Source organism: Pleurodeles waltl, chromosome 1_2 (genome assembly GCF_031143425.1).
Source record: "Pleurodeles waltl isolate 20211129_DDA chromosome 1_2, aPleWal1.hap1.20221129, whole genome shotgun sequence".
NCBI lineage: Eukaryota > Metazoa > Chordata > Amphibia > Caudata > Salamandridae > Pleurodeles > Pleurodeles waltl.
The window spans coordinates 170,452,345-170,476,122 of record NC_090437.1 but is presented as its reverse complement, the minus strand read 5'-3'; the positions used below and the strand labels follow the sequence as shown (position 1 = coordinate 170,476,122).

Sequence of the window (23,778 nt, the reverse complement as noted above, 5' to 3'; positions counted from 1 at the left end):
TGCCGCAACAGCGTGATGTCTCCTCCTCTGCCAGGATGGCCACTCAGAGAATAACCCAGAGGGGAAGGGGAAGCCACCTTGAATGGGCTGCCTTGCCCACACTCCTAAGCAGGATGCCTTTTGTCTTTGTAGACAGTATGGAGACATGGCCAGAGGTGGGAAACTCGCCCCCAAACCAGTTTTACCATGGGCGTGTTGTCCCCAGGTAGCCACATCTCTAGGGTGGGCTACCTTCCTCCTCATGACCGAGGAAAGGTCATGCCACCTTCAATGGGGCAAAAATGTAGCATTATGGAATAGCCAGATGCCACACATCACAAGAACTTCAGCACTAGATAATAGGGGACCCAGTAGCCCATTGGCTCATGACCGTGTGGTTCCCCTCAGGGCACTTTCTTGGGATAAGTATAGCAATCCCTTGCACGTTGACCCTCAGTACTCACTGGATCTGGGAAGAGTATGAGAGGAAGACCACTCTGCACCTATTTTAAGCGCACAAAGGGAGGCTGCGATGTCAGAGCGACTGCACCTGCTGCACTTTAAGCTAGTGGAGTTGGGATCCTGTTCTGCATGCCTGGCTTGGGGAAACGCTGATCCCCAGCACCAGACCGAAGCAGAGACTCCAAGGGTCAGTTGGTTGGCGACCAGCACAACATTTGGAGCTAGGCCCAGTGCTGTCTGCTGCAAGAAGCATCACTATGCACAAAGTCGGATGAGCAGCCTGAGAAGGATATTTGAAAGGGAACCAACCAAAGCCTATTCTGAAGCCTGAGGCAGTGGATCTACATTGCATGCCTGATAAATGTGTATAAAAGTGGGATTCAAGTCACCCCTATTTGTTCCAGTCTCATGTTCGTCTTGACCAAAGAAGGGAGTGCTCCACAAAATACTTGAAGAGTTGCTGTAAGCATGACTGGAGTCTGATGGACCGGTTGTGTTCCAGATGGGAGGGGACTTCAATTAAAATCACTACTTTCTGCTGGATAGGCTGAGTTGAAGACATTTAGATGGCTGCCAGCCTATTTGCTGAGAGAGGGGAGTAGTGTACATGGCCCTGTTGGAGGAGAGACTGTAGAGAAAGGAGCGGCACAGTATGTTCCTGGCATAAGGGAGCATGCAGAGGAAGCTGTCAAACTTGAGAGCAATCCAGGAATGACCCATACTGAGACATCCACTGGTCTCTATGCCCAGTGCTTCAGAAATTGCAGCTAAGACTTCAACTTTAAGAGGGTTCAACTTTAGTGAATCTGAAAGTGAGTGACTGGTGCTACTGCCACCAACACTAACAAAAGGTAGATTGAAGCACCAGTGAGGCGGGAAAGACCAAACCAGCCCGGTGGCCTCAACTTCCTCAGCGTCAGTGTAGCATAGATAGCCACTGAGCAATGACAAGTAACCACAAGACCTAGCTGTCCCTTGGGATGAGAGGAACTGAGACGCAAATGAGTAAAACTGTCATGCTCGGTGAGACTGTGTGATGGAAAAGTCTTCCTGACACTTTGAAGGGAGTTCACATTTAGGAGAACTTTGAGCAAACTACACCTGAGCTTAATCCTTGCCTATACCTTAGCATACTGGGGACGGTAATAGAAGAATCCTGACCTTGGCAAGAGAGAAGATGGTTACTGGGGAAGGAATGGAAATCTAGCAGCTTATTATTTTTAATGCATCTTACAACAACTCTGTATAGTGGCTTATTCGAATTGTGAAGTATTTAGTTTTGCTGAGAGATTAGAAGTAATTTATTTTTCTAAAAGACAAGCACTGGGCTGGACATAATGTAGTTCTATCTGTTATTTCTGAGCTCTTCCCCTGCACTACCTTCCTGAGTAGCCTGTGACCACTCGCTCTCGCTACCCTTACAGTAAAGTGTGGAATGTGTTGTACTTGACCCAGTTTTCAGAAGCATAATAGGACGGACCCTAATACATCAGTGGCAAACGATCTCAACCACCATAGTCAGGGCCCAGTAGCCCCCGATTGCCCTGCCCCCCTTCCTCCCATGATTGGGGCCTGACAGAGGGACTGTTCATCAGAAGTATAATGGAAATGTACATTTGTACAAAAAGGTGTAGTCAGTCAGTCTCTAGTCCTTGTCAGCTCTTCCACACTCGGAGGTTTATTCACCCTGATTACATGTGGTTTATCCCTTTGTCATTTAGATGGGGGGTGGTGCTAAAAACAGGTGCAAATGCAAAAGGAGCTCATATTAGAAATGGGGGAAATGTGAGTCATGCAAATATTTCCCTAGCTCTGATTGAAACCCTGGCACTTGCCATAGGGTGCAGTGTGGTGCTAAGTGTAGTTTCACTCAATGCTGATCTGTCAGCTCATATATTCAAATGGAGTTTCGCTCCTTGGTGTTGTTGAAAACAGGGTTTCACTCATAAACAGCCATAATGTACTCATGGACTTCAATGAGGTCTTAATTGTTAGCGACTTTACTTGTTCCTTGACTTGTTTAATCGACTTGAGAGAATCCTTACTCGTGGCATAGTATACTTCAAAGTGGTTCTGACACCGAACACATCCGTAGCTTAACTGCCTTTAACTGAGAGTCACTCAATAATAGGATGGATTGTATCAAAGAATTCAATTGAGCATCACTCAATAGACCCTCAAACACCACTACCCACAAAAGCCACAGAGAGTCGAACTCACAGTTAGAAAAAGCAAAAATGCCACATTCAATGAAACTTTGTATCACTTGTCTCCTCGGGCCACGTCATGAAGAACTGTGCTAGTCATCGCAGAGCAGAGCACTTGTTTTTTTACATTTGAAGTGTCTAAATGGAATACCTATAACTCTAAATTTGTTGGTGTCAAGGCATAAACTTTAGACAAAACGAGTCAGAAAGAGAGAGACAATCTCTGTTCACTGTTTCTGGCTTGCGGTTTCTACATTTCATGCATTAGCTTAGATACATCCCAAGTTATGTCTATGAACTTTAGACACTTCCGGGCAGATTTACTAAAATCTCAAAACGCAGCGCTGCAGCCAAAAAATCTGCTCTGCTACATGAGAAGGAGGGAGCAGGAGAGTGATATATTTATAGAAATATGACTTTCTCTTCCCCTGTCCCTAGTGCCGGAGCAGAAATCTGCCATTGTGTGTCATGCACACACCTTTGCACTGTAGTACAAGGGTGTCTGCGTGAGTCCAGCATAGGTTTTATATTGGAAGTTTAGATTTCCAGTACAAAATACTATGCTTAGACACACTTTAAAGTGTTTCTAACTTTTTTTTTTATATAAAGAACTTTATTGTTTTTTGCAAAAACGAACACAAAGTAGATACCGGAAGCTGTTATTCTTGATGGGGATGCCTTGTTGCCAATCCACACCACAGTCCCTGGAGGGGTGCAACGGCACAGGCAGGGATTTACATGGACTGAGGATCAAGACAGAGGCCTCTGAGGACAGGCCCAGGATCTGCAGCGCCCGGGGTCCGCTGTGGGCAGTGTTGGCCAGGAAGAGGAGTACATCTTCCGCGTAAAGTGCCACGCGGTCTTCTTGCCCCGTGGGCCAAGATCAACCGTCCATCAGGGGGCCCTCTCTCATGAGCTTCAACAAGGGCTCCATCGCTAGCGCGAAGAGAAGTGGGGACAGAGGACACCCCTGGCGGGTGCCTCGTTGAATGGGGAACTGGTCTGAGATCACCCCGTTTACCTGCACTCGTGCCGTCGGGTTGGAGTAGAGGAGCTTCACTAGGCCACGAAACCTGGGACCAAGCCCATTGCTCAATAGTACCTGATCTAGGTAGGTCCAGTCCACGGTGTCGAAAGCCGTTTCGAAATCTAGTAGGAGGAGCACCAACGGAGGAGTTAAAAGGCCTCGGTGGGCCAACGCCACATGCAGGCACCTAATGCAGTGCCTGTTACTTTGCGAGGGCATGAAGCCGCATTGATCTGGGTGTATCAGCGAGGGCAACACCCCTTTCAGTCTGGTTGCAAGGATCGTGGACAAAACCTTAATCTCTGTATTGAGAAGGGAGATCCGGCGATAGGCGGAGCAGTGTCATGATGGGAGGTTAGTCTCGGGGATCACCACTATGGTGGCCTGGTCGAGGCCCGGGGAAAAGCCGCCCATCTTTTCAGCCTCCTCGTACATGGCGAGCAAGTGGGGACCTGGGATGGCACTGCATTTGCTGTATAGTTCCGCCGGGAAACCATCCGGGCCCGGCGTCTTGCCCGAAGCCAGCATCTCGATCGCCTCCCCAACCTCTTCGAGGCTAACGGCCTCATCCAGGTTGTGTCTCTCCTTCAATGAGAGCTTAGGGAGAGTTATATCCCCCAGCAGGGGGGCCTCGCTCTCTGACTGTGGCCTAGGGCGCTCTTCGTAAAGTCGCGCATAGTAAACGGCAAAGCTCTGCGTGATTTTGCTAGGCGTTTTGGAAAGGGCCCCTGACTCATTAACTATCTCTGGGATAACCCTATCAGCCAACGGTCGTGATGCCAACCAATGCAGGAGCTTTCCGTTTTTGTCCCCCCTGCCGTACACACGGGCTGCTGAGGCTCGTCACATATGTTTAGCCGTTTCAAGAACCGAGTGTCTGATCTCTCTAATCAGGGTAAGTTGCCTCGTAATGGAAACATGCGCAGAGCCAGTGAGCTGATGTTCGGGTTGTAGTGCCCTGGCCTCAAGGCCTGACACTTTGAGGCTACGTGCGTGCTCTCACACGCGCAGGAGATGTTTAACCTGCCCCCAGAGGGTGGCCTTTCAAACTGCCCAGACTATGCCCGGCGACTGCACGGTCCCCAAGTTGTGGTCAAAGTAATGGGTGAGATGATCCTTTGCAGCTTGGGTATACTCCCTATCCTGGAGGTACCAGGCATTCAGACGCCACACCGGGCGTCGGATTGGGTCTGCATCACCCAGAAGGATTTGTAATGGTGTGTTGTCCAAGACCCCATGCGGCAGAATCTCCGCCCCAGTGACATTGGAAACATCCAGTGCTGGCATGAAGATGAGATCAATCCTGGCATGTGTGTGGTGCACCGCCAACTTATGAGTATATTGCCGGGATCTGGTATGCCATATTCGCCATACCTCACTGAAACCAAGGCTCTTGGCCCAATTGCTCAGCCCTGAATGCCCGGTGGGAGCGACTCACGGACTAGGGGCCAGTGATATCCAGCTCTGGGTTCATGACGGAGTCGAAGTCTCCGCCCAGTAGGGTCAGCCCGCCACGAGCCCCAACAACACATCCCGGAGGGCAAGCAAGAAGTGTTCAAACGCTCCAGGAGGGGCGTAAGCGCTCAGGATATTGATCGGTTGTGTACCGGACACCACAATATAGCGCTCCATCAAATCAAACTTGGTAGCAGTTATCACTATGGGCAAGGAACGGTGCAGCAGAACAGTCACCCCCCTGGAGCTCCTGGAAAACCCTGCATGGTGGACTCTGTCATATCCCCCCTGTGCGAGCATGGGGCAGTGAGTGCCAAGTAAGTGGGTCTCCTCAAGGAGAACCACAGAGAGGGCATATCTATGAAGGGCATTAAAAACCGCAGACCTCTTAATTTTGTCTAGGAGCCCGTTCACATTCCACAAAAGGACCTGCATCAAAGAGAGCTGCGCGTGAGGTGCACCAATGAAACTGTGTGTTGCATGCCTGCCAGTGGGCTGGGAGTGACCACCTAAAAGAAGAGGAAAAGGTAAAGTGACAACAACCTAACCTTGGTGAAACATCAAAACTCAGCATCATGAGTAACACCCCACCCCCCAAGCACCCCCACCCCATACTTCTTCACCTAAAGCATCTGTCGCCCAAAAACCCAACCAAGTGGCCTATCATTGGTGTGGAGTGGTGGACCCCTCCATTCAGCCGGATATCTATAATCTAGCCCCTTCCCACCCGCACCCAGCGGCAGTCAGGAAAGATGTGCCCTCAGGCGAGTTCATCAGCTGGCAGTCCAAGCATCCCGGCCTTCAGGAGAGCGTCGGAGTCTGGCTGAGTCGGTCCTCCTCCTCCACTCGTGTTGGTCCCTTGACCTCTGGGGCGTCCAGGGGGGCTTCTCTAGCCGTATGACTAGGCCCCTGCCGCGAGTCCTCGTCAGTCGGGCTGCCTGGACCACTCTGCTTCCTGTGGCGGGATCTGGTACGTCTGCATCCCCCTCGCGTGTCCGCAGGAGCAATTGGACCAGGACCTGGGGAGCACCCCCAGACCGGGGGGGACCCCTCTGGGCCAACCCGCCCTCTTTAGTCAGCCAGTCTCATGCCGCTTCGGGTGAATCGAAGAAGAAAGACCTCCCATCCATGAGGACTTTAAGGCGAGTGGGGAAGAGGAGCATATAGGTGAGCTGCCTTGCCCTGAGTTTTTGCTTAACACTTTTGCAGGAGCGGCGCCGAATCTGGACTTCCCGGGTGTAATCCGGAAATACTAGGATCTTATGGTTTTCCCATCGGAGGTCTGGGCACAGTCTGGCCTCCCCAAGGATGGTATCACGGTCTTTTAAGCTCAGGAAGTGGGCGATCATTGGCCTCCTAGGCCCCCCAGGTGGGGGTCTGGACGGGAGCGCCCTGTGCGCCCGTTCAATTGCAAACCAGGGGGAGAGACACTGCTCTGGCATCCAGGATCGAATCCAGCTCTCCAAAAACTCAAGCGCCTGGTTCGCCTCCGCTCCCTCCGGGAAGCCGACGAAGCGCATGTTATTGCGCCTGGAGCGGTTTTCCGCATCTTCTGCTTGGCTATGCAACCCGCCTGTGCGGGTCAGCAGCTGGGCAACCTTGGTCTTAAGGTCTGCAAGTTTGTCCTCCACCTGGGAAACGGGGTCCTCTACCTCCGTAATGCGACCCACTGCCGTCCAGAGGTCTTGCTGCAACAGGCCCACATCCTCGTGCACCTCACCAATCTTAGTCTCAAAGGCAAGTTATGAGGACTGGATAGCTTGGAGGATTGAGCTCACCCCTTGCGCTGCAGGTCCCCCAGACACCAGGTCGCCCACACTTTGGGGGGGGTGTTTGCATGGTGAACTGGTCGATGCGTTGCTGGGACGCCGGAGGCTGTCTGCCAGCCCTGTCTTTCCCCATATTGCCTCACCGGGTCAAGCGCCTCAATGCCTCTTCCAGCATGATATACATCCCTCTCAGGGCCGCCTCATCCGCTGTCGCCTGGCACGACCCTACAGAGGTAAAAAAATCCAGGGGGGACCTCTTCGACTCAGGCACCCCCTACCACGCTCCGCTCACCCTATTCTCCGGTTGAAGGTCTACACTGCGGTGGGATTCGCTTGATCACAGCAGTCCTCTTAGCGGCTCCTCACCGGTAGCCTCGGCCTTCCTGGCACTGTTTCATTAGGGCAGCCGTAAAAGTCAGGCCACATGGCCCGATACTCCCAGGTGCTCTTCACGCCTGGGTCTCCACCTGTTGGTCTCGCCCGGGGCCGTCCCATCGCACCCAGGGCTCCCCGGTTACAGCCAGAAAAGGCGGGGCCCACCGGCCTCACCGGGCCCGCTCACCGTGCTGCAACTAGCGCCTCCTGCGGGGCCCCAACAACACCTCCAGGGCTTCGGCCCAACTGCCCGCTGCCGCACCACCGCCTATCTGGCCTCAGGCCCCTACCCAGCTCCACTCACTGGGGTAGGCCTGGGTTTAGCCGTGGTCTCTGCTCGCCCTCCGGCTGGGCTCGGCCGCAGTCAGATGATTATTCCTAGAGCGAAGATGTCAGTCATGGCAGTTAAGTGTCCCTCCCAGACCTCTGGTGCCACGTAAAAGTCTGAGCCACAGGCTCACGACAGCCAGTACTTGTTCACACTCACCGATTTATTCTCAGGGTCTGTGTTGCTGCCATCTTTGCCCCGTGCAGTCAAACCAGCACAGACTTTGCTCCGGCTGAAGTCTGCACTTTGAGGGCAGGGAAGCCAGACTTCTCAGTGATAAGGATGTTGTCTGGTTTCAGATCCTGGTGCACAATGTGGTTTTTGTGCAAGAAAGCAATGGCACCAGTAAACTGGAGCATGAAGTGCTTTGTAGTTGCAGGGTCTGGCCTCCGAAACAGGATGTACTGGTTTAAGTCACCACCTTCACACTACTCCATTACAAACCATAGGTAACACACCTCCTCTGAATAGCCCAGGATCCTCTAGCCCTTCTGCGAAGTCTCCACCAGGCGCAGGTAAAGCTTGGAGCTCTTGTTGCTGTGGCTCAAGAGCTGGGCAAGGCCGCTGCGCCGCAGGACACACTCCTCGAACTTCACCATGTTCTGGTGCCAGTGGCGCAGGCCGGTCAGAGCTCAGAACTCAGAGAGGGCCAGCTCCACGTTCTCGTGCGCGTCGCAACGGATGCGTTTCACCGCCACACATGGCCCGCCCGACTGGGCCGTTCCGTCAGCTCCCTTGCCGCACGGGCTCCCCTTTGTCCGACGCGCCTCTGGTTGCCCCCGGCTCCAGTTCCCACCCTGGGTGGCTGTCGCCACACCTCTGCATGCCGCACCGCCGAGGGTTTTGCATCAAAAACCTTGGGTCGTTGCATGGGAATGCCCATGCACCACCCATAGAATGCCTCCTTGGCGCTAAGTAATACAAAGCAGCACAATGCACTGCTTTGCGTTACCTTTAAGTAATTTTCCAGCGCAAAACTTGAAAGTAAATAAGTACAAAAAGTTTGCATCGTTTTGCATCACTTTTGTGCCACAAACAAAGCACTAAAACTTAAGAAATAGACCCCTTCAAACCTAAAAATCAGGCACTCTGATTTACACTGAGCTAGCACAGCTGTTCATGATTCAGCTGCTGTAGTTGTGCATAGTTCCCTTGCTGACAGCTTTTGGGTCATATTATCAAAACTGGCCCAGGGCTGCAAGTAGCATGTGGGTCACTTTTTGCACCTTTGTGTCAATTTAGTACGACAGAAAGGGCCTTAGAGGCTTGAGCGGCCCCTTATGTAGTAACATTCACTCAATCTCAGTGGGTGGCTCCCTTCTTTGCATGGGATGTGGCCCCATAAAAATGAGAAAACAATTTGCTGAGGCACTTGTACAGTATTATAAAAGCATATGCAGAGGCAAAGAAGCTGTCAAGGGATGCACTCACTTTGAGCCACAAAGAGGTGGTGCACTATCTGTGCACCCTTTTGGAAGTGGGAGGAGGTTCCTATGGATCCCCAATAAATCCCCTTGCAGGAAGTTGCAGTTACTCACTGCACCTGCCTGCAGGGGGGTCTGTGCCTCTCCACTTTGAAATGCTGGACAATTACCAGCATAGTGAAAGGAGTACTGGTGGCCTTACACAGCTGGCTTGCCTTTCACCAATGCGCTGTCCTCTAGACAGGTATGTGATTGCGACTTCGGTGGGGGCAGCATATTCATAATGATAGAGCGCACTGACCCATTCAGTGCTCCGCACACCTAGTTAAGGTACACTGTGGCACATACCAGGGCAGAGCATCATATCTGTGATATGGATCAGAGTTCAAGTGGCCTAACACATTAGCAGCCTGAAATGCCACACTGTTTTCCAATCACTCTTCTACAGTCACAAGCTAGTGGATACATACATGTCAGCCTCTCTGGTGTAACAAACTTCATTAATTTCTCACTCAACACCTTTAGTAGCCTCCTAGATGCATCTAATGAACTTCATTGGTGTTCCCTACTAACAGGGTGAATAAAATAGAGGTATTCGATTGTGCCTCCCTCAACAGCTGTTATTGTGGACTTCAGAAGGTCCAAATGATTGCAACAAGCACATTTTAGTGTGCCCATTCTATCTGTGAAAGACTTTCAAACCTCGTCACTGCAGCTCTCCTCCGTTGAAAAGAATAAAGAAGCTTCAGCCAGCACTCTTATGCTACCATTCATTTATTGTTACAATGCCAATTGATCTCTTGTTGATCATACAACCTTGGCATACATTGTCTGATGCTTAAAATAAAATATTGTTTTTTGGAGGTGGGTTTGCATATATTTAACACTTGAAGGATGGAGAGTTTTCTGCTCTGTCTGTGGACAGATATCCTTCCATAATCTAGTCCTCACCTCTCCTGCTTCTCTGTGAACATAAGAAAAGAATGCATCAGAACATTATATTCGAGAAAAGAGAAAGGCATTCAAGAGTTAGAGAATGCATACATGGTTTGATCAGGACTTTACCACGCGTGCACAGGGGCTGGTACTCTGAGCAATAGGAAAGCCCCAGGTTTCCTAACTTAGATGTATTAAATGCATTAAGTACAAAAAGTACTCTAACATACTAAACACTCCTACTACATATTTTAAGATTTGTTACATCCTGATAGACCAGTGGCGGAATATCGTTTCAGAGAGAAATGTAAAGCCTGTCAAATCACTTACCTCATCATGGAACCTACCGAAACCATTTATAAACAAGATTGTGAAAAACAATGATGCAGTTATATGCAAGGCACCAGCAGGAACTGAAAGGGATTCACCCAGACAGGATCGATACACAGTTGCATAGTTATGTGTCTCAATATTAGAGTATCAAAGTGTAGCTATGTGTAGGTACCAGTGGTGAAATGTAAGGGAATATGGGTGATTATGCATGAGGCGCTCTGTCAGAGCCAGTAACTACAGATGGTCAGGGATGCTTTCTGCAAACCCAGGTGCTCCTGCAGATCTGGGTGTGCTGATGGTGCAGTGCATAGGCCTGTGACATGACCTCTGCTTAATCTGCTGCTCATGGTCTTTTGAAATGCCATTCATAATGTATTGCTATTGTTTACCGAACACTCCTAATTCTTACCTGTAGCACAGGGGGCGCTGTAGTCTACGACCGCGTACTCAGCTAAAACAAAAGCATGAATGAGATTTATTGTTATAGTTAATAGTATAAACATACACAATGGCATTAATTGCACTTCCGGCAGTTTCACTTTAAAGCATTTTATTTTGTGTAACAAAAATAATTAAATAATAGCAAATGAGATGTATTACACTATTCAGATTTTCAAGATATCACAAATATTTCGCGTCATACTAGTGCAGCATTAGGTGGTTTCAATGTATGCAGCTCTGAACCTAGAATGCCAGCGGCACTACTTTATCAACATTATTCAGGACTTTTTTTTATGCAGTTCATCTTAAAATGATGGCGCCATGAACTCAGCATCCATCTGCCCTACGTGTGTTGTTGATGAAAATGCCTTCCTGGTCCTGTTTACCAACTCCTACCTGCTTGTGTGCACCCATTCAGCACAAAGTGAAAAAGCCCACTTATCTTAACTAGGGTTTTCTTTCTACACTTCGCACCATGAACCATCTCCCTACTGCTAGGGGCAGTGAGAAGTGCTCGAATCTCCACGTGATCCTCTTCCAACCAGCAGTCTTTCCCTGCGGGAATGCATGTGTTTGTTCGACTGGGAATTTGCTGCTTGGTAGAACTAGTCAGCACAGTGATTTTTAACTAGTTGACTTCTGTGGCCCCAACTGAATTACTTAAGGATGATGGCTACCCTGGTGTAAGCAATTTCTACAGAAACATTTATACAACATATACACACATTATGAAACATTTTATTTAACTAACAACATGTACAAAAATGGAAATTTTAACTAATGGGATTTTTACTCCTTAAAAATTAGGAGACACGTTAGACTCTAGTACAGGTTTCTCTAACCTTTTTTTTAATGAGAGCTACATCTGAACAAAGAAAATGGCCCTGTGCTACTAATGACTTTCATTGTTGTTGCAGCTGTGACCACATCAGATATGACCACAATAGCGACCACACCTTGGAGGATTATAATAGTAACTACCCAGATGTATGTTACACTATCGAGTATGAAAATATCAGTCAAAAGTTTAAATCCAGAACATGATTACATAATATCATGAAACTACTTAGGCATTTGTGAGCATGGATTTACTGTTCTTAGCTCCATTTGTACGTACCTTAAAGATATACTTATATCTCAAGATAATTAGTTGTAAAGTTAAGAATGTGAATACCCTCATTGCTAACCCTCACTGCTAACATTACTAGACGGGAGGGATGCCCAAATTACAACCCCTTGCAATGAGCACCACACGGACCAACACTACACACTCACCAAGGGAAGTAGACCCTGAACAAGGACTGATAAACAGGGTAGGTGTGGATCAAACGAGACATGAGGGAGGGATCTGGTACTAGCGGGGTGAAAGGACACCGACTGGGAAGGACTAGTTAATAGGTTTCTAATGTTTCAAAGTTACAATCGCCAAACTTCTGCAATGAATATTGACTTGTTACATTTATTTAACAGCGATGCTATTAATGTAGGTAACATGCACTGACTGTAACACAACCAGAATCTTACCTTAAATGTCAGAGATGCTGTTCCATGAAAGCCCTGCATGGCTGCATTACTGCATAAATTACAATCTAAAACGGAGGAAGAAACTGTTCAATGTGATTACTAAAATCAATAAAAATATATTTAAAAATATATATAAAATGCCTCTGCATGACTAACGAAATAACAGCAACAGCAACAAGCGCTGCTCAAGCATGTCACATTGCCTTTTTCTTCTAATAGTAACTCCTCAATAAGTTGGCAACATCCATTTACGAATCATTAAATAATTCAAATTCAGTGCCTTTCTACTCTTTGCAAGTTTGGGTATTTTGGCAATTGCTAGATCTTGATATATATACTTTAGTTAGCTTTTTTTTTTGCTCTTTCCTTATGCTCTAATAGAGTAAGGTTATTTGAGTTCATCTCAAAATCTAGAGGTCACTTTCTTGAAAATACCTAATTAAAAATCACTACATCACAATGCATTAACATTCCACAGACTACCTACTCCTCCTATCACTCATTGATGTTCTGCTTGTCTTTGACTGTCTACAGGACTTCACTGCCTTTCAGCAAGGTTTGCGCTATAGAAATACCACATACACACAAGCATACTTGCAGGTATTTTTTGATAATCTTTTCATTAAGCTTTCAACAAATTTACCAACCAACTCAAGTATGAAAAACTTCCAGCAATTGTATGTTAGACATCTTATGGTATACCTCATGACATTATAAATTTATATTTTAATCATTGAAAAAATTAATGGGCATTCCCCCTTCCATCAGTGTTCATCTAAGTCTCTTCACGTTCCCAGTCTGCTTCTAGGAGCTCTATCACTTCAGTCCTGTACCCCTCACCACATAGCTTGTGACTGTTTCCTCCTTTTGCCTTCTTCAGTCTTCCTTTTGAAAATCCCACCACTTGGCCGAGACCTTATCAAATTTCCGGAAGAAGCCTTCCGCCTGTGACATCAGCTGGCATGCTCCAGTCCACATTACTAATCCAACTCTCCGGACTTGGCAAAGATCTCTCCCCCGACACTCGTATAAAGTCCTGTTTAGTGACTAAGACAGGAGCAAGTCATATTTAGTTATTGTCCCTTCACCCCAGAATCCCAATATTACTACGGGTGGAATGAGCGCAACTTTTTCCCTTACAACCATAGAAATATGCTGTTCAATCTTGTTCTAGAATGTCCGAAGGCACAGACAATTCCATAATTTATAAATTAGTGTCCCATTTCCTTCACAATCCCTCACATCTGTCGTCATGTGTTTTCCCCATTTTAAATAGTCAGGTTCTCGTGAGGTAGGTTAATTAAAGTTGAAAAAGATGGAACACCAGGATATCGGTAAGCCTTGGACCAATCTGCATCCTCAAGAACTCCCAAGTCCTGTTCCCATCTGGTATTTAGTGATTATAGCTTCTGTTGCCGATTCACCATTGTCTTGTTTATTTGTGAGGTTGGTGGTATTTTATTGAATTTCCAATAACCAGTCAAATACTGCTAAAAGTCATCTAAAGTAATTAAAGTACCAGGTAGATATTACTCCTGTACAGCTTTGCTTCCAGTCCAGAAAAGTAGCATAATGCACCTTCATTCAGAGGTCCTTATCAGTATGGTAAATGTGTGATATATATCTGTGCCAATATAACTAAATATGTAGAGTAGCATTTGTTCCTACAGGTACATTCTTGTTTTATAATTGTATAAATCACAATTGAGGCAGTGCTACTGACCCAATCCATCCTCTATATGACCGACATGCATGCCCTCCTTTCTGCTCAACAGTGTCCATCAATCTGGTGGTACAGATATCTGATGAAAGGTTGAATTGGAAGCAGTGTGAAATGATGCTTACCCTGGGACCTGAGCATGGATGGAACTCACAGATGCTGCCACTTCCTCTCTTGTCATGGGAAAGCAGGCTAGTTCTTTCAACAGCAGACATGATATCCCATTCATAAAACTGAAAGTGGGGCTAAAGGATGAGTACAAGGGACAATACAATGAGTACCAGTCCATGATATTATTTGAAAATTTGGATGACATTCTGGGTTGAGGTAAGCCTACAGTACTCATTAACAGATGTCATAGAGCATCTCCTGTCCACAGTGGATGAGGGCCAGAAGGGTTTGCTTAGCCAGGACCAAATTGGACACCTTGAAAAATTGGAAAGGTGGATGGCAATGCCAGACTAGGTCTTCACTGTCAGATGTGTTTCTTTCTTGACAGATTGCACACAGGTAAGAATGGCAGTTTTCTTTTCCCCAGTTTTGTCATGCTTCCCCTTACTGGCATGGTTGGCAACAGAGGAGGAAGACTGGTTTCACAGTTTAGTGTTGGCAAGGGATTGCCTGACATATTTTGGGACTGATAACCTACTTTTACCCTATTGTGGTAGGGGCTTTTTCTGATGCTTTGTTGTATGTTGTGGATGGTTTTGCTTGACATGCAATGAACATTATGGAACTATGTATTTTTCATTTTTATCAATACGGTATAAATGGCGTAGTGTAACCAACACCAATATGCTGTGGTGTGTGTATATTATTGATCTCACTAGCTCTTGCAACAGACTTTTAAAGTTGACTGTAGCTAGATGCGAAAAGTTACATGGTCTCAAACTTTCTGCAGCCCTTGAGCCATTTCTCATAAAGAACAAATACCCATCTAGCACCAAACCTATAACACATTAATGGATTCATGACCCCAGATGTAGAAGCTCAGCAAGAGTACTCACCTGTCTCATAGTAATCACAGACCTTGACTGTGACTGGCTACAGGTTAGTCACACGATTCTCTTGCTCAACAGTCAAAGCAAGACTTGAAGTCCAATTTGTTAGCTATGAGAAGAAAAATAAGTATCTTCCATTATTACCAGCAAGTCACAGGATATAAAATAAGCATGCCAAACACTTAATTCTGTATACATATTAAAGCATGCACAGTCTCCACAAAACCGAATGGTTAACAAAGCAAATCCTCCAGAAAAGGGTGGATTGTGATGCAGTGGGTACACCCAATTGCCTGATGATACACAGTGAGCTACAGGTGTGAATTTACACCAGAAAATGTGTCATGTAGAAAAGGGTAAGTATTTAAATGGACCACAGGCGGCCTCTGGTGATTGGTGGTGACTGGATACTTTACAGAATAGATTGTGAATGGGTAAAAAATTTAAGGGGAATTAATGACATGATCAGTTCACATCATTGCTTCAATATACGAAAGAAGGATTTATGATCAAAATTCCAAGGTCAAGTCTTCTCTGATGGAAAATTGTTTCCGATGGATGCAGTGAAAGTTATGTGAACTTACCTATACTAAGCTATCTCAGCAGCATAATGAACCACTTGACTATGGGCTCTGTGTTAAACTAGGCCTGGGCCACTACAAGACAGGCATTCTCCTTTCTATATTCTCTCAGGTAGCAGAGGCAGAAGCGGCAAGAAATTTCCTCAGTCCTTGAGTAAACTCCCTCCTTCAGGGAAGGAAGCTAAGTTGTTCCTGTAGCAACAGCCTTTTTCTGCATAGGTGAACAAGGCTTCAAACTCAAAAGGGGAACACTGAGCCTACGAAAAAGACCACATTACATCCAAAAACTGTTGACAGAGCTCCTATCCCGACTGGCTACTTTGGTGTAGAGCTGTATCAAAACAATTGGAAGGGACCAATTATTCAAAAGAGTAACTTCCAGTACTTTCCGTAAAGGTTACACAGTTTCATGGCAACAATCCACCAAAGGTGCACTGTGTCTCTGGTTTATTGGGCAAAGGTCGGCAACTCACAATATTCACTTGGCATCTAGCCCAGAATCAGCAAATCTCTTGGCCAGTCAGGGGCTGTTGCTGGGTTTTTGCTAGGATTTTGATTCTCACTACCTTACGGACAAAAGATCTGGGAACTGGGCAGGCAATTCATGTCCTTTGTTTAGATGGATAGTAATGGTTGTTACGTTACGAGTCGCTCTTCCCAAGCCAGAGCCGGCAGACTGAATCTGGCTTCATCCATGGAAGGCAAATACAAAGAGGCCATGCAGTAAGGAAGCCAGCAGGCAGTGTTATCCACCATAAGACCTACTTACTCCTCCAAACAGATTGCAAGACATCATCAGGTGCTACAGACTTCTGAAGGCTTCTTGTGGGGGGACACAACAAGCCCCACGATCAATGCATCTGCCTGACCAGTGACACCTCCCCCTGTTTCCAGCATGGGGTGAGAACAGGGCCTTAAGGGCAAGTAGGCTACACTTGCTGTTTGAGGACAGGCTCTTATCCACTTCTAGATTTCAACAAAGCACTTTGACCCCCACAGACTTCCTGGTTTTAGTGGCAGGAACTACAAGCCCAAAGACCACTTTTCAATCTGAACTGTAGCTTTCGTACAAGTTTCTAGCTAGGGATGGGGACTATGACTTAAAAGCAAGCTAGGCCGTGCCTAGTGTGAGTATGCTGCAGCATTTGCCCAGGTGAAGCCACGGTGAGGCTTTCCCTGGTTGTTAGAGCCTGACGGTGTCTCGGCTGACCTTCTTCATTGGCTACGGGCCTTTCAAAGTAAATTTTGTTTACATCATTAAAAACTATAATTTATTATTTGTACTGCACAGTAGCTGTGTTTGTGTTTATTCACTATGTATTATCACTTAGGAAGAGTACATCATGGGGAAAATAAAGAATGATCCTTTTTCCATCTCAGGTAACAAAACAAAAATGCCAAACGTAATGGCACCAGGTTTTATCTCTTGTACAAGAGATTGAATCATTATCGCCTGTAGTGCTGAAATCAGCCAGCATGCACATTCAGGTTGCTGTTTCAGCAGTCATTTATTAAGGAAGATAAAAATGAGCTATACCCAAACTCAGTTTCCCTAGAAACGCAGACAAAAACTTTAAAAACATGAAACTGCATTAATATATCAAATGATCTCTTTCTATCACCAGCTCTTGAAGATTGTGAGAATGTAATTACAGAGGGGAAATTGACTTCTGCCACTATTTCGCTTGAAAATAGATTCTACCCTCTAAAGAACACAAAAGCAAAAACTTTAACAATACTTAGGGCCTGATTTAGATATTGGTGGATAAATTACTCCATTACAATGGTAACTGATATCCCATCCACCGAAATCTAAATTCCATTATACCCTATGGGATTTAGATTTCCGCAGACAAGATATCCATCCACCAATATCTAAATCAGGCCCTAAATATTGTTAACGTTTTTGCTTTTGTGTTCTGTAGAGGGTAGAATCTATTCCCCTACAGAATCTTTTGATTAAATTATAAAATGCAAATTAAAATATATTATCATTATTAATACCTCAAATTCAGAGCAAGGGTTTCACTTAAAACCATAAAAATGCAAATTGATGAAACAATTCATTACCATAAATCCTAAATATATTACAAGCAATAAAATATTATCACTTACATCCCATTTAAGATTTCAGATTGTGATATTCACAGTGAGGCCTACATATTAAAAATGCAAATGTCATCACTTACAAAGTGCAGATTGAAAGAGGATGGTTCCACTTAAAACCATAAAAGTGCAAGTGCACGAGGAGTTCATAATCATGGGCATACTACTCTCTTGCCCTTTCCAACATAACAGATAGCCCTATTAAGACATCTCATATTTCAGTTAAAAACCAGCTTAAGGCACAAGTCACGTTCAGAAATGTCATATCCACCAATAAGTTGAGGCCTTGATCCCGGTTATTAACCTTATATTCTTTAAAAATTGGCTTTAAAAAAAGATTCCGCTCATCTAAAAACCATAAACAATCCAATAAAATATGTTGGAAGTTACATTTTTGTTTTAAGCCACATGTACACAAGCCAGAGTCATCCCTAATTATAGCTTTTATTTTTGGGTCCATAAAACAAGGGTTTAACCCAACCCTAAATCATAGAGGTGCATCCCTTAGTTTAGGATTTGGTAAAACCTCTATATACAGGATGTTGTCCTCATTTCTCCACCCATATACCATAAACCGGGTGGATATTTTCCTCTACAAATAGTCTAAATCTGCTTCTCTAGCGCTTATCTTTACCACTGGGTGCAGATCCTGCTTCACAATTTGTTCTTTACCCCACTGATTCCCTGCCAGCCCTAGGAGGGCACAAATGATCTCTAACTGTTCTCTCACTAGGAAGGCCCATTTTAATTCACTTGTCATAATTTCCTTTTTACATAATCGCGCTATTTTGGTATTACCCTCATCGGACAGGTTCAACCAATATTTCAATGAGGCTTGACCTAACAGTAGCTTTGCAAAGATTTTTTCACCCACATCCAGCAGGCTGATTAGGCAATAATTCTTTTAATGAGTGGGATCATCTTTCTTATAAATTGGCCTAATTATTTCGCCCTTTCAACTCCCGGGGAAACTTCCAGTGACCAGAATTTTGGAAAAATAACATAGAAGAATCTAGTCCACGAATCCACATTATTTTTTATTATAATCACTGGAAGATTATTTGGTCCGGCTGCTTCGGTGACCTTGAGGGCCACAATTACTTCTTTTATCTTTTGCAGGGAGATAGCTGATCTTAGGGCTCCACCTATCTCAACTTTATTTCCTTGATGTAATCTAACATCCTTTTCTCCGTGTAAAGAGCATAAGTGCTTATTCCAATCATCTTCTCCCACTAAGCACTGAATATTCCCTGTGGGTTTGTTCTCCCTCACCAACTGCCAAAACTCTCTAATATTGTGAGTTCCAATCAAATCTAACATAACTGCCCAGTTTCTATTTGTATACTCCAATTTCCTCTCCCTCACAATTTTTTTATAAACTTGCTTGGCCAAGCGAAGCTTCTGTTCTATACCCTTACTACGCCGTTTCTTAAGTTCCCTTTCTAGCTTCCGCACTTCCCACTTCTGGGCCCTACACTCCTGATTATACCAGGAGTTTTTATAATTCCTTCCAACTTGTCTCTGATTTTTATTCTCCTGTGTTATTTTTAATTTTACTTTCAGGCAGTCTACTGCTAACTCAATTGTCCTTTCATAATCCATGAATATATCATTCAGGTCATCCGTCACCCTAAGGTCCCTATAATTTATCATCATCTTGTTAACTGCTTTTAGGTTATCTTCTGTATTACGGGTAATTATCCAACGCGCGTAATCCACTTGCAGTGGCACAACCTTTTCTCGTAAAACTTTATTTACTGACTTAAGAATTGACTATAGGGGCCAATGATCACTTCCCTCTATCTGCATGATTTCGAATCCTACCACTTCCCCAAAGCACCAGGCATTTACAAGGGCATAATCTATAGGACAAGCTTGATTTCCTATATGAAAGGTCTGCTTTGCTGGGAGAGCTGTATTCATATGTCCCTTAATGCAGAACAGCCCTAGTGAGCCTAAGATTCTTAGTAAGGCCCTATCTTGTGCCGTGGTCTCTGATCTGGGGAAAATGGCTTCCAGTAGTTGTGCGATAGTCAGTAGGTCTTTATGACTTTTATCACCACATGTTGGATCTAGTTTGTGATTAAATTCTCCCAATATCAATATTAACTGCTCTGCTTTTTGCTTAGACATATTGCCTCTAAATCGTCCTCAAGCAGCCCCAGGTGGATATCATAGTCTACTATCCTTCCTGGCGGAATATATACATTGATTATAATGAACTGCCTTGATCCCTCAATATCATTACAAAAGTCTACCTGGCCAGCTAATAGCCAATGACTTTTTGTTTTTATCTATGTTAGTCTGTTGGCTATTCTGGTAAAGGACAAGATAATTAAACCACCTGAGGGATGACCTTGACCTAGCCTAGTGGCATCCTTAGAGAACCTTAAAAAGCCATCAACTGGGTCAGGTTCTTCGCATAGCCAAGTTTCCTGGGAACACATTATATCATACTTTCCCAATTTTTCTTTCAATAAGTCTTGTTTTAAATGTTTCATATAACCTCCTAAAGTCCAGGAGAATGCCAAAAGGCTATGTGAAGTGGCTGATCCCTAGACTAATTCGCTCAGCTCCCCCCCACTATAAACCTCATAGCAGTTAAAAAGGGGCTCAAATCGATTCTTCCTTATTAGCCTTTGGGGTCGGCAGCTAAGATCACATTTAGTCTTCCCTTTCCTTCATCCATAAACGTTTTTACTTTCTTAGAGGCTTCAAATGTATGCTGTACTTGGTCTGAGAGCAGCCCTGCATGGCACTCGAGGGCTCTATTGTCACTCCAGTACTCTTATATGGACTTATCTTATGCAATCCTTCCCTAATTGCATCTCAGCTCTCAAGACCAGTTGTCTAACACATCCTGAGTAGAAGAGGGCCTTTGTCACCTCACATCCTTCACAATTTGAGGTGAATACTATTTGCCTTATATCCTCTGACTCAATCTCGCATAGGCTAGGGCATTTGCTCATGACTTCAAAATTTTTTGAACAGTTCAAGGGCTTAAGCTTCCTCCGCCGCTTTCTCCCAAACACCCTTCCCCAGGGTTCCAAATACACCCACTTACTCTTGCTTCCATTGCTTCCCTCCCATCCCCTCCTAGATCCCAGACCCATATCAGGCGACGGACTACCCTTCCCCTGTCGTTCCAAACTTTCTTCCCCTCTGCTATTTCTACTTATTACATTCTTCTTAATATCACCAATTTCCTTATTTTCCTTCATTACACTCCAGTGGGCTAATCTCTTCTCTTTTAGTGGCTGGATATTTTCTATATCTGCTACTATAGGTCTCCTTTGAGACCTGCTCCCTTATCCTAGGATACGCACTACTTCCCTTTGTCGATGAATAGTTCTTAATTTCTTTTGCTGAACTGCCCTCTCCCCTTTTGTCATAGGTCTTTTCTTTTTAGCATTACTACATTTACTTCTTAGTATATCCCAGTAGGGCATGTAACCCCTTGTTCCCCAACTTCGACTCCTTTGTATCACTAACATATGTTGCTTAGAAATATATTCCGAAGGGAGCCTTGTTAACTTGGTTTCATCTGTTAATCCTCTTTCACTACTTCCAACAGGTGCGCCCATCTCCTGGTCCTTTTTCTCTGGCCCTGGCTGCACCAATATTGGTAACAACTATTTATTTGTTTTAACTCCTCCGTAATCCTTTATAATAGATTTTTATGTGATTTACCTAAGCCGTTATTCACTGTCAACACTTCTAAAATAGCCTGTAGGGTTTTCTGCATTAAAAGCGTTACCTCTAGTAAGGAGGTTGCAGGGTCTGCTGTGGCATCTATGTAAGGAATTGACTGTCTATCACTTTGAGAGGAAGTATTTATTTGTCCTGTTCTTCCACCCTCCCCTCCTAATCCTTCTTTCTCTAATACAGTATAAAGCTGAGATCTTTCATCCAACAAAGAGATATTCCCAACGGGGGGCGAAGGCAAGGTGAAGAGGATAGCCTAGGACCTAGCATATGAACCCCCTCTAAGACCATGTCCAGCTCCCCTCCAAAAAATAAATCATCATTCCGTAGGGCAGAGGTCTTCAAACAGGGGTCTGGGGGGGGGGGGGGGGAGCGGGGGGCAGATGCTAGCAAAAAAAAACATTATGCAGATAACATGCCTTTGTTTTAAGCAGAAGCTTGTTATTGAATTTTTTAAAAGGTAACAGTACTTAACTGCAATGTTTAAATAGGTTTAGACATATTTAAACATTGCCATTTTTATAAAACAATAGTGAAAAATTCTGAGGGGGGCCCAATGATTTTTATTTTTCAACTGGGGGGGCGCAGCATTAAAAAGTTTGGAGACCACTGCCTTAGGGGGTCTGAGGTAATAGCATCACTTGCTATAATCTGATCGTCTTCTCTTAGGTCAAATTTCCGAGATCTTTCCCTTTCTATGATCTGAGATCCATTGACAGATCCATTGACAGACTTTTTTAAATATTTCCCCACTAATTCTTTAATTCATGCACCCAATGGCGTTGTCACTAATCCTTCCCTGCTGGCATTTGGGGTATCCTCCTCTGGTTGCATCAAAGGTGTATCCCCTCTTTCCAAACTAATATTTATATCTCCTAAACCGTGTCCGCATTTTGTTTGCAGGCATACTATATTTTCTGTTCTCCTAGAAATAGGTAGACTATATAATTTAGAAAGCTGTTCCTGTAACTCCTAGCTCTTATGACACTACTGCCGCCTCCACACACCGTAACCTTATCCTCCAACAAAGTCCAGTTTCTGATCACCAATTCTGACACTTACGCCTGCTTCTCCGTAATTACTATGTTTTTAATAGACACCTGTCGCTTTCACCATGATGCGGACACTCACATTTATAGTCTATGACCAATCATACAGGACTGACAGGATTTATGAGGAGCCGTCATAAGGCATAAAAAGGTGACAGGCACGAGCGCGGCAATAGCAATTACTAGCTTTCCTCCCATGAAAAAAGTGTCAATAATTTCCAGGTTAACTGCCGGTAAGTCAGATAATATAAAATAATATGGAAAAATGTCGAACTATGTAGGTCACAAGAGATTAATCACTAACCCCAAGCAGCAACGGAGGCAGTTAACACTAGAGGATCCTTTTCTCCACCTCTAAGTTTTCTTCCTAGGAATATAACGTGGCCCTTCAGAGTCGGGCTTATCCTGCAGGGCAGGCGTGATACAGCAGTTCCCAAACTCCACAACTTTATTCACAGTTGGATAAACCACTGGGACTACTACTGTGTTTTTTTTCTGCAAACTCTGCAATCTCGGGTGACCTCACTCCCTTCCTGCCGGGGCGCTGCACTTAGTATAAAAATATAAAACATGCTTCCTTCTTTCGTTGTATCTAATGCAGAAAAGGGATTCCATTCCAGTACTCCAGTACAATCCTGAAGCTGTTCTTGATCGTGCGATCGTGTGAGCCTCCCTGGGCTCCATGTTGCCGTTGTTGCTATCGCTGCTTTCCCCCTCCAGAAAGACGCCTCGGGGTCTGCAGCCAGGTTCCCGCTGCTCCCACAGGAAAGCCCACAGAGCTCAGATCTGTCCGCCCTTCAACAAGTCCAGAGGCGAGGCGAAGGGGTATCCGGTTGCTGTCTGCTATGATCCGGCAGGGGAACAAGAGTTGCAGCGGGGCTACTGAAGGATCCACGGGCTGTGCGGCACCCGCTACAGCAGACTGCGTGCTGCATCTAACCTCCCCTGCGATCATGCTGCACAGCGTTTCTGCAATGAGTCCTCCATCGTGATGTGAATCATTTTTCTCATTAGGTGATCAATGTGCTGTGGAAGTAGAGAAAGGACTGAAGTGGAGTGAAATAGAGGAAGGACTGCAGCATAATCTATATGTAAAATGGTTAATCCTGGTGGATCAGTAGCCAGCCCATATTCTGATTTCATATGGGGATAGTGAAGAACCTCGAGTCTCCAAAATTAATGAAATCTGGATGTACGATAAAGCATTCCAGAGACAGACTTAATAACTTTGTCTTAAGAAAGCCCAAAGTACTTTCATAAGTCCAGCAAAGCATGCAATGTAGACAAAATACAGATTGATTGATACTTGCCTTATACTGAGATCTGGGTATTCTCATGCTTTGTTTAGGCCAAGAC

The 23,778-nt window shown here is 45.2% G+C and overlaps 1 long non-coding RNA gene and 1 pseudogene across 1 annotated transcript; both read right to left on the bottom strand.

Moving 5' to 3' along the window:
• Positions 1-7,638: 7,638 nt before the first annotated feature.
• LOC138253754 (serine/threonine-protein kinase 35 pseudogene) lies at positions 7,639-9,308 on the bottom strand (annotated as a pseudogene).
• Positions 9,309-9,782: 474 nt separating this feature from the next.
• LOC138299031 (uncharacterized) lies at positions 9,783-23,461 on the bottom strand. Its single transcript, XR_011204709.1, has 5 exons — positions 22,727-23,461; positions 14,988-15,090; positions 12,261-12,325; positions 10,705-10,746; positions 9,783-9,990 (listed from the first exon to the last, which is right to left on the bottom strand). It is a non-coding gene; the product is annotated as an uncharacterized lncRNA (long non-coding RNA).
• Positions 23,462-23,778: the final 317 nt, after the last annotated feature.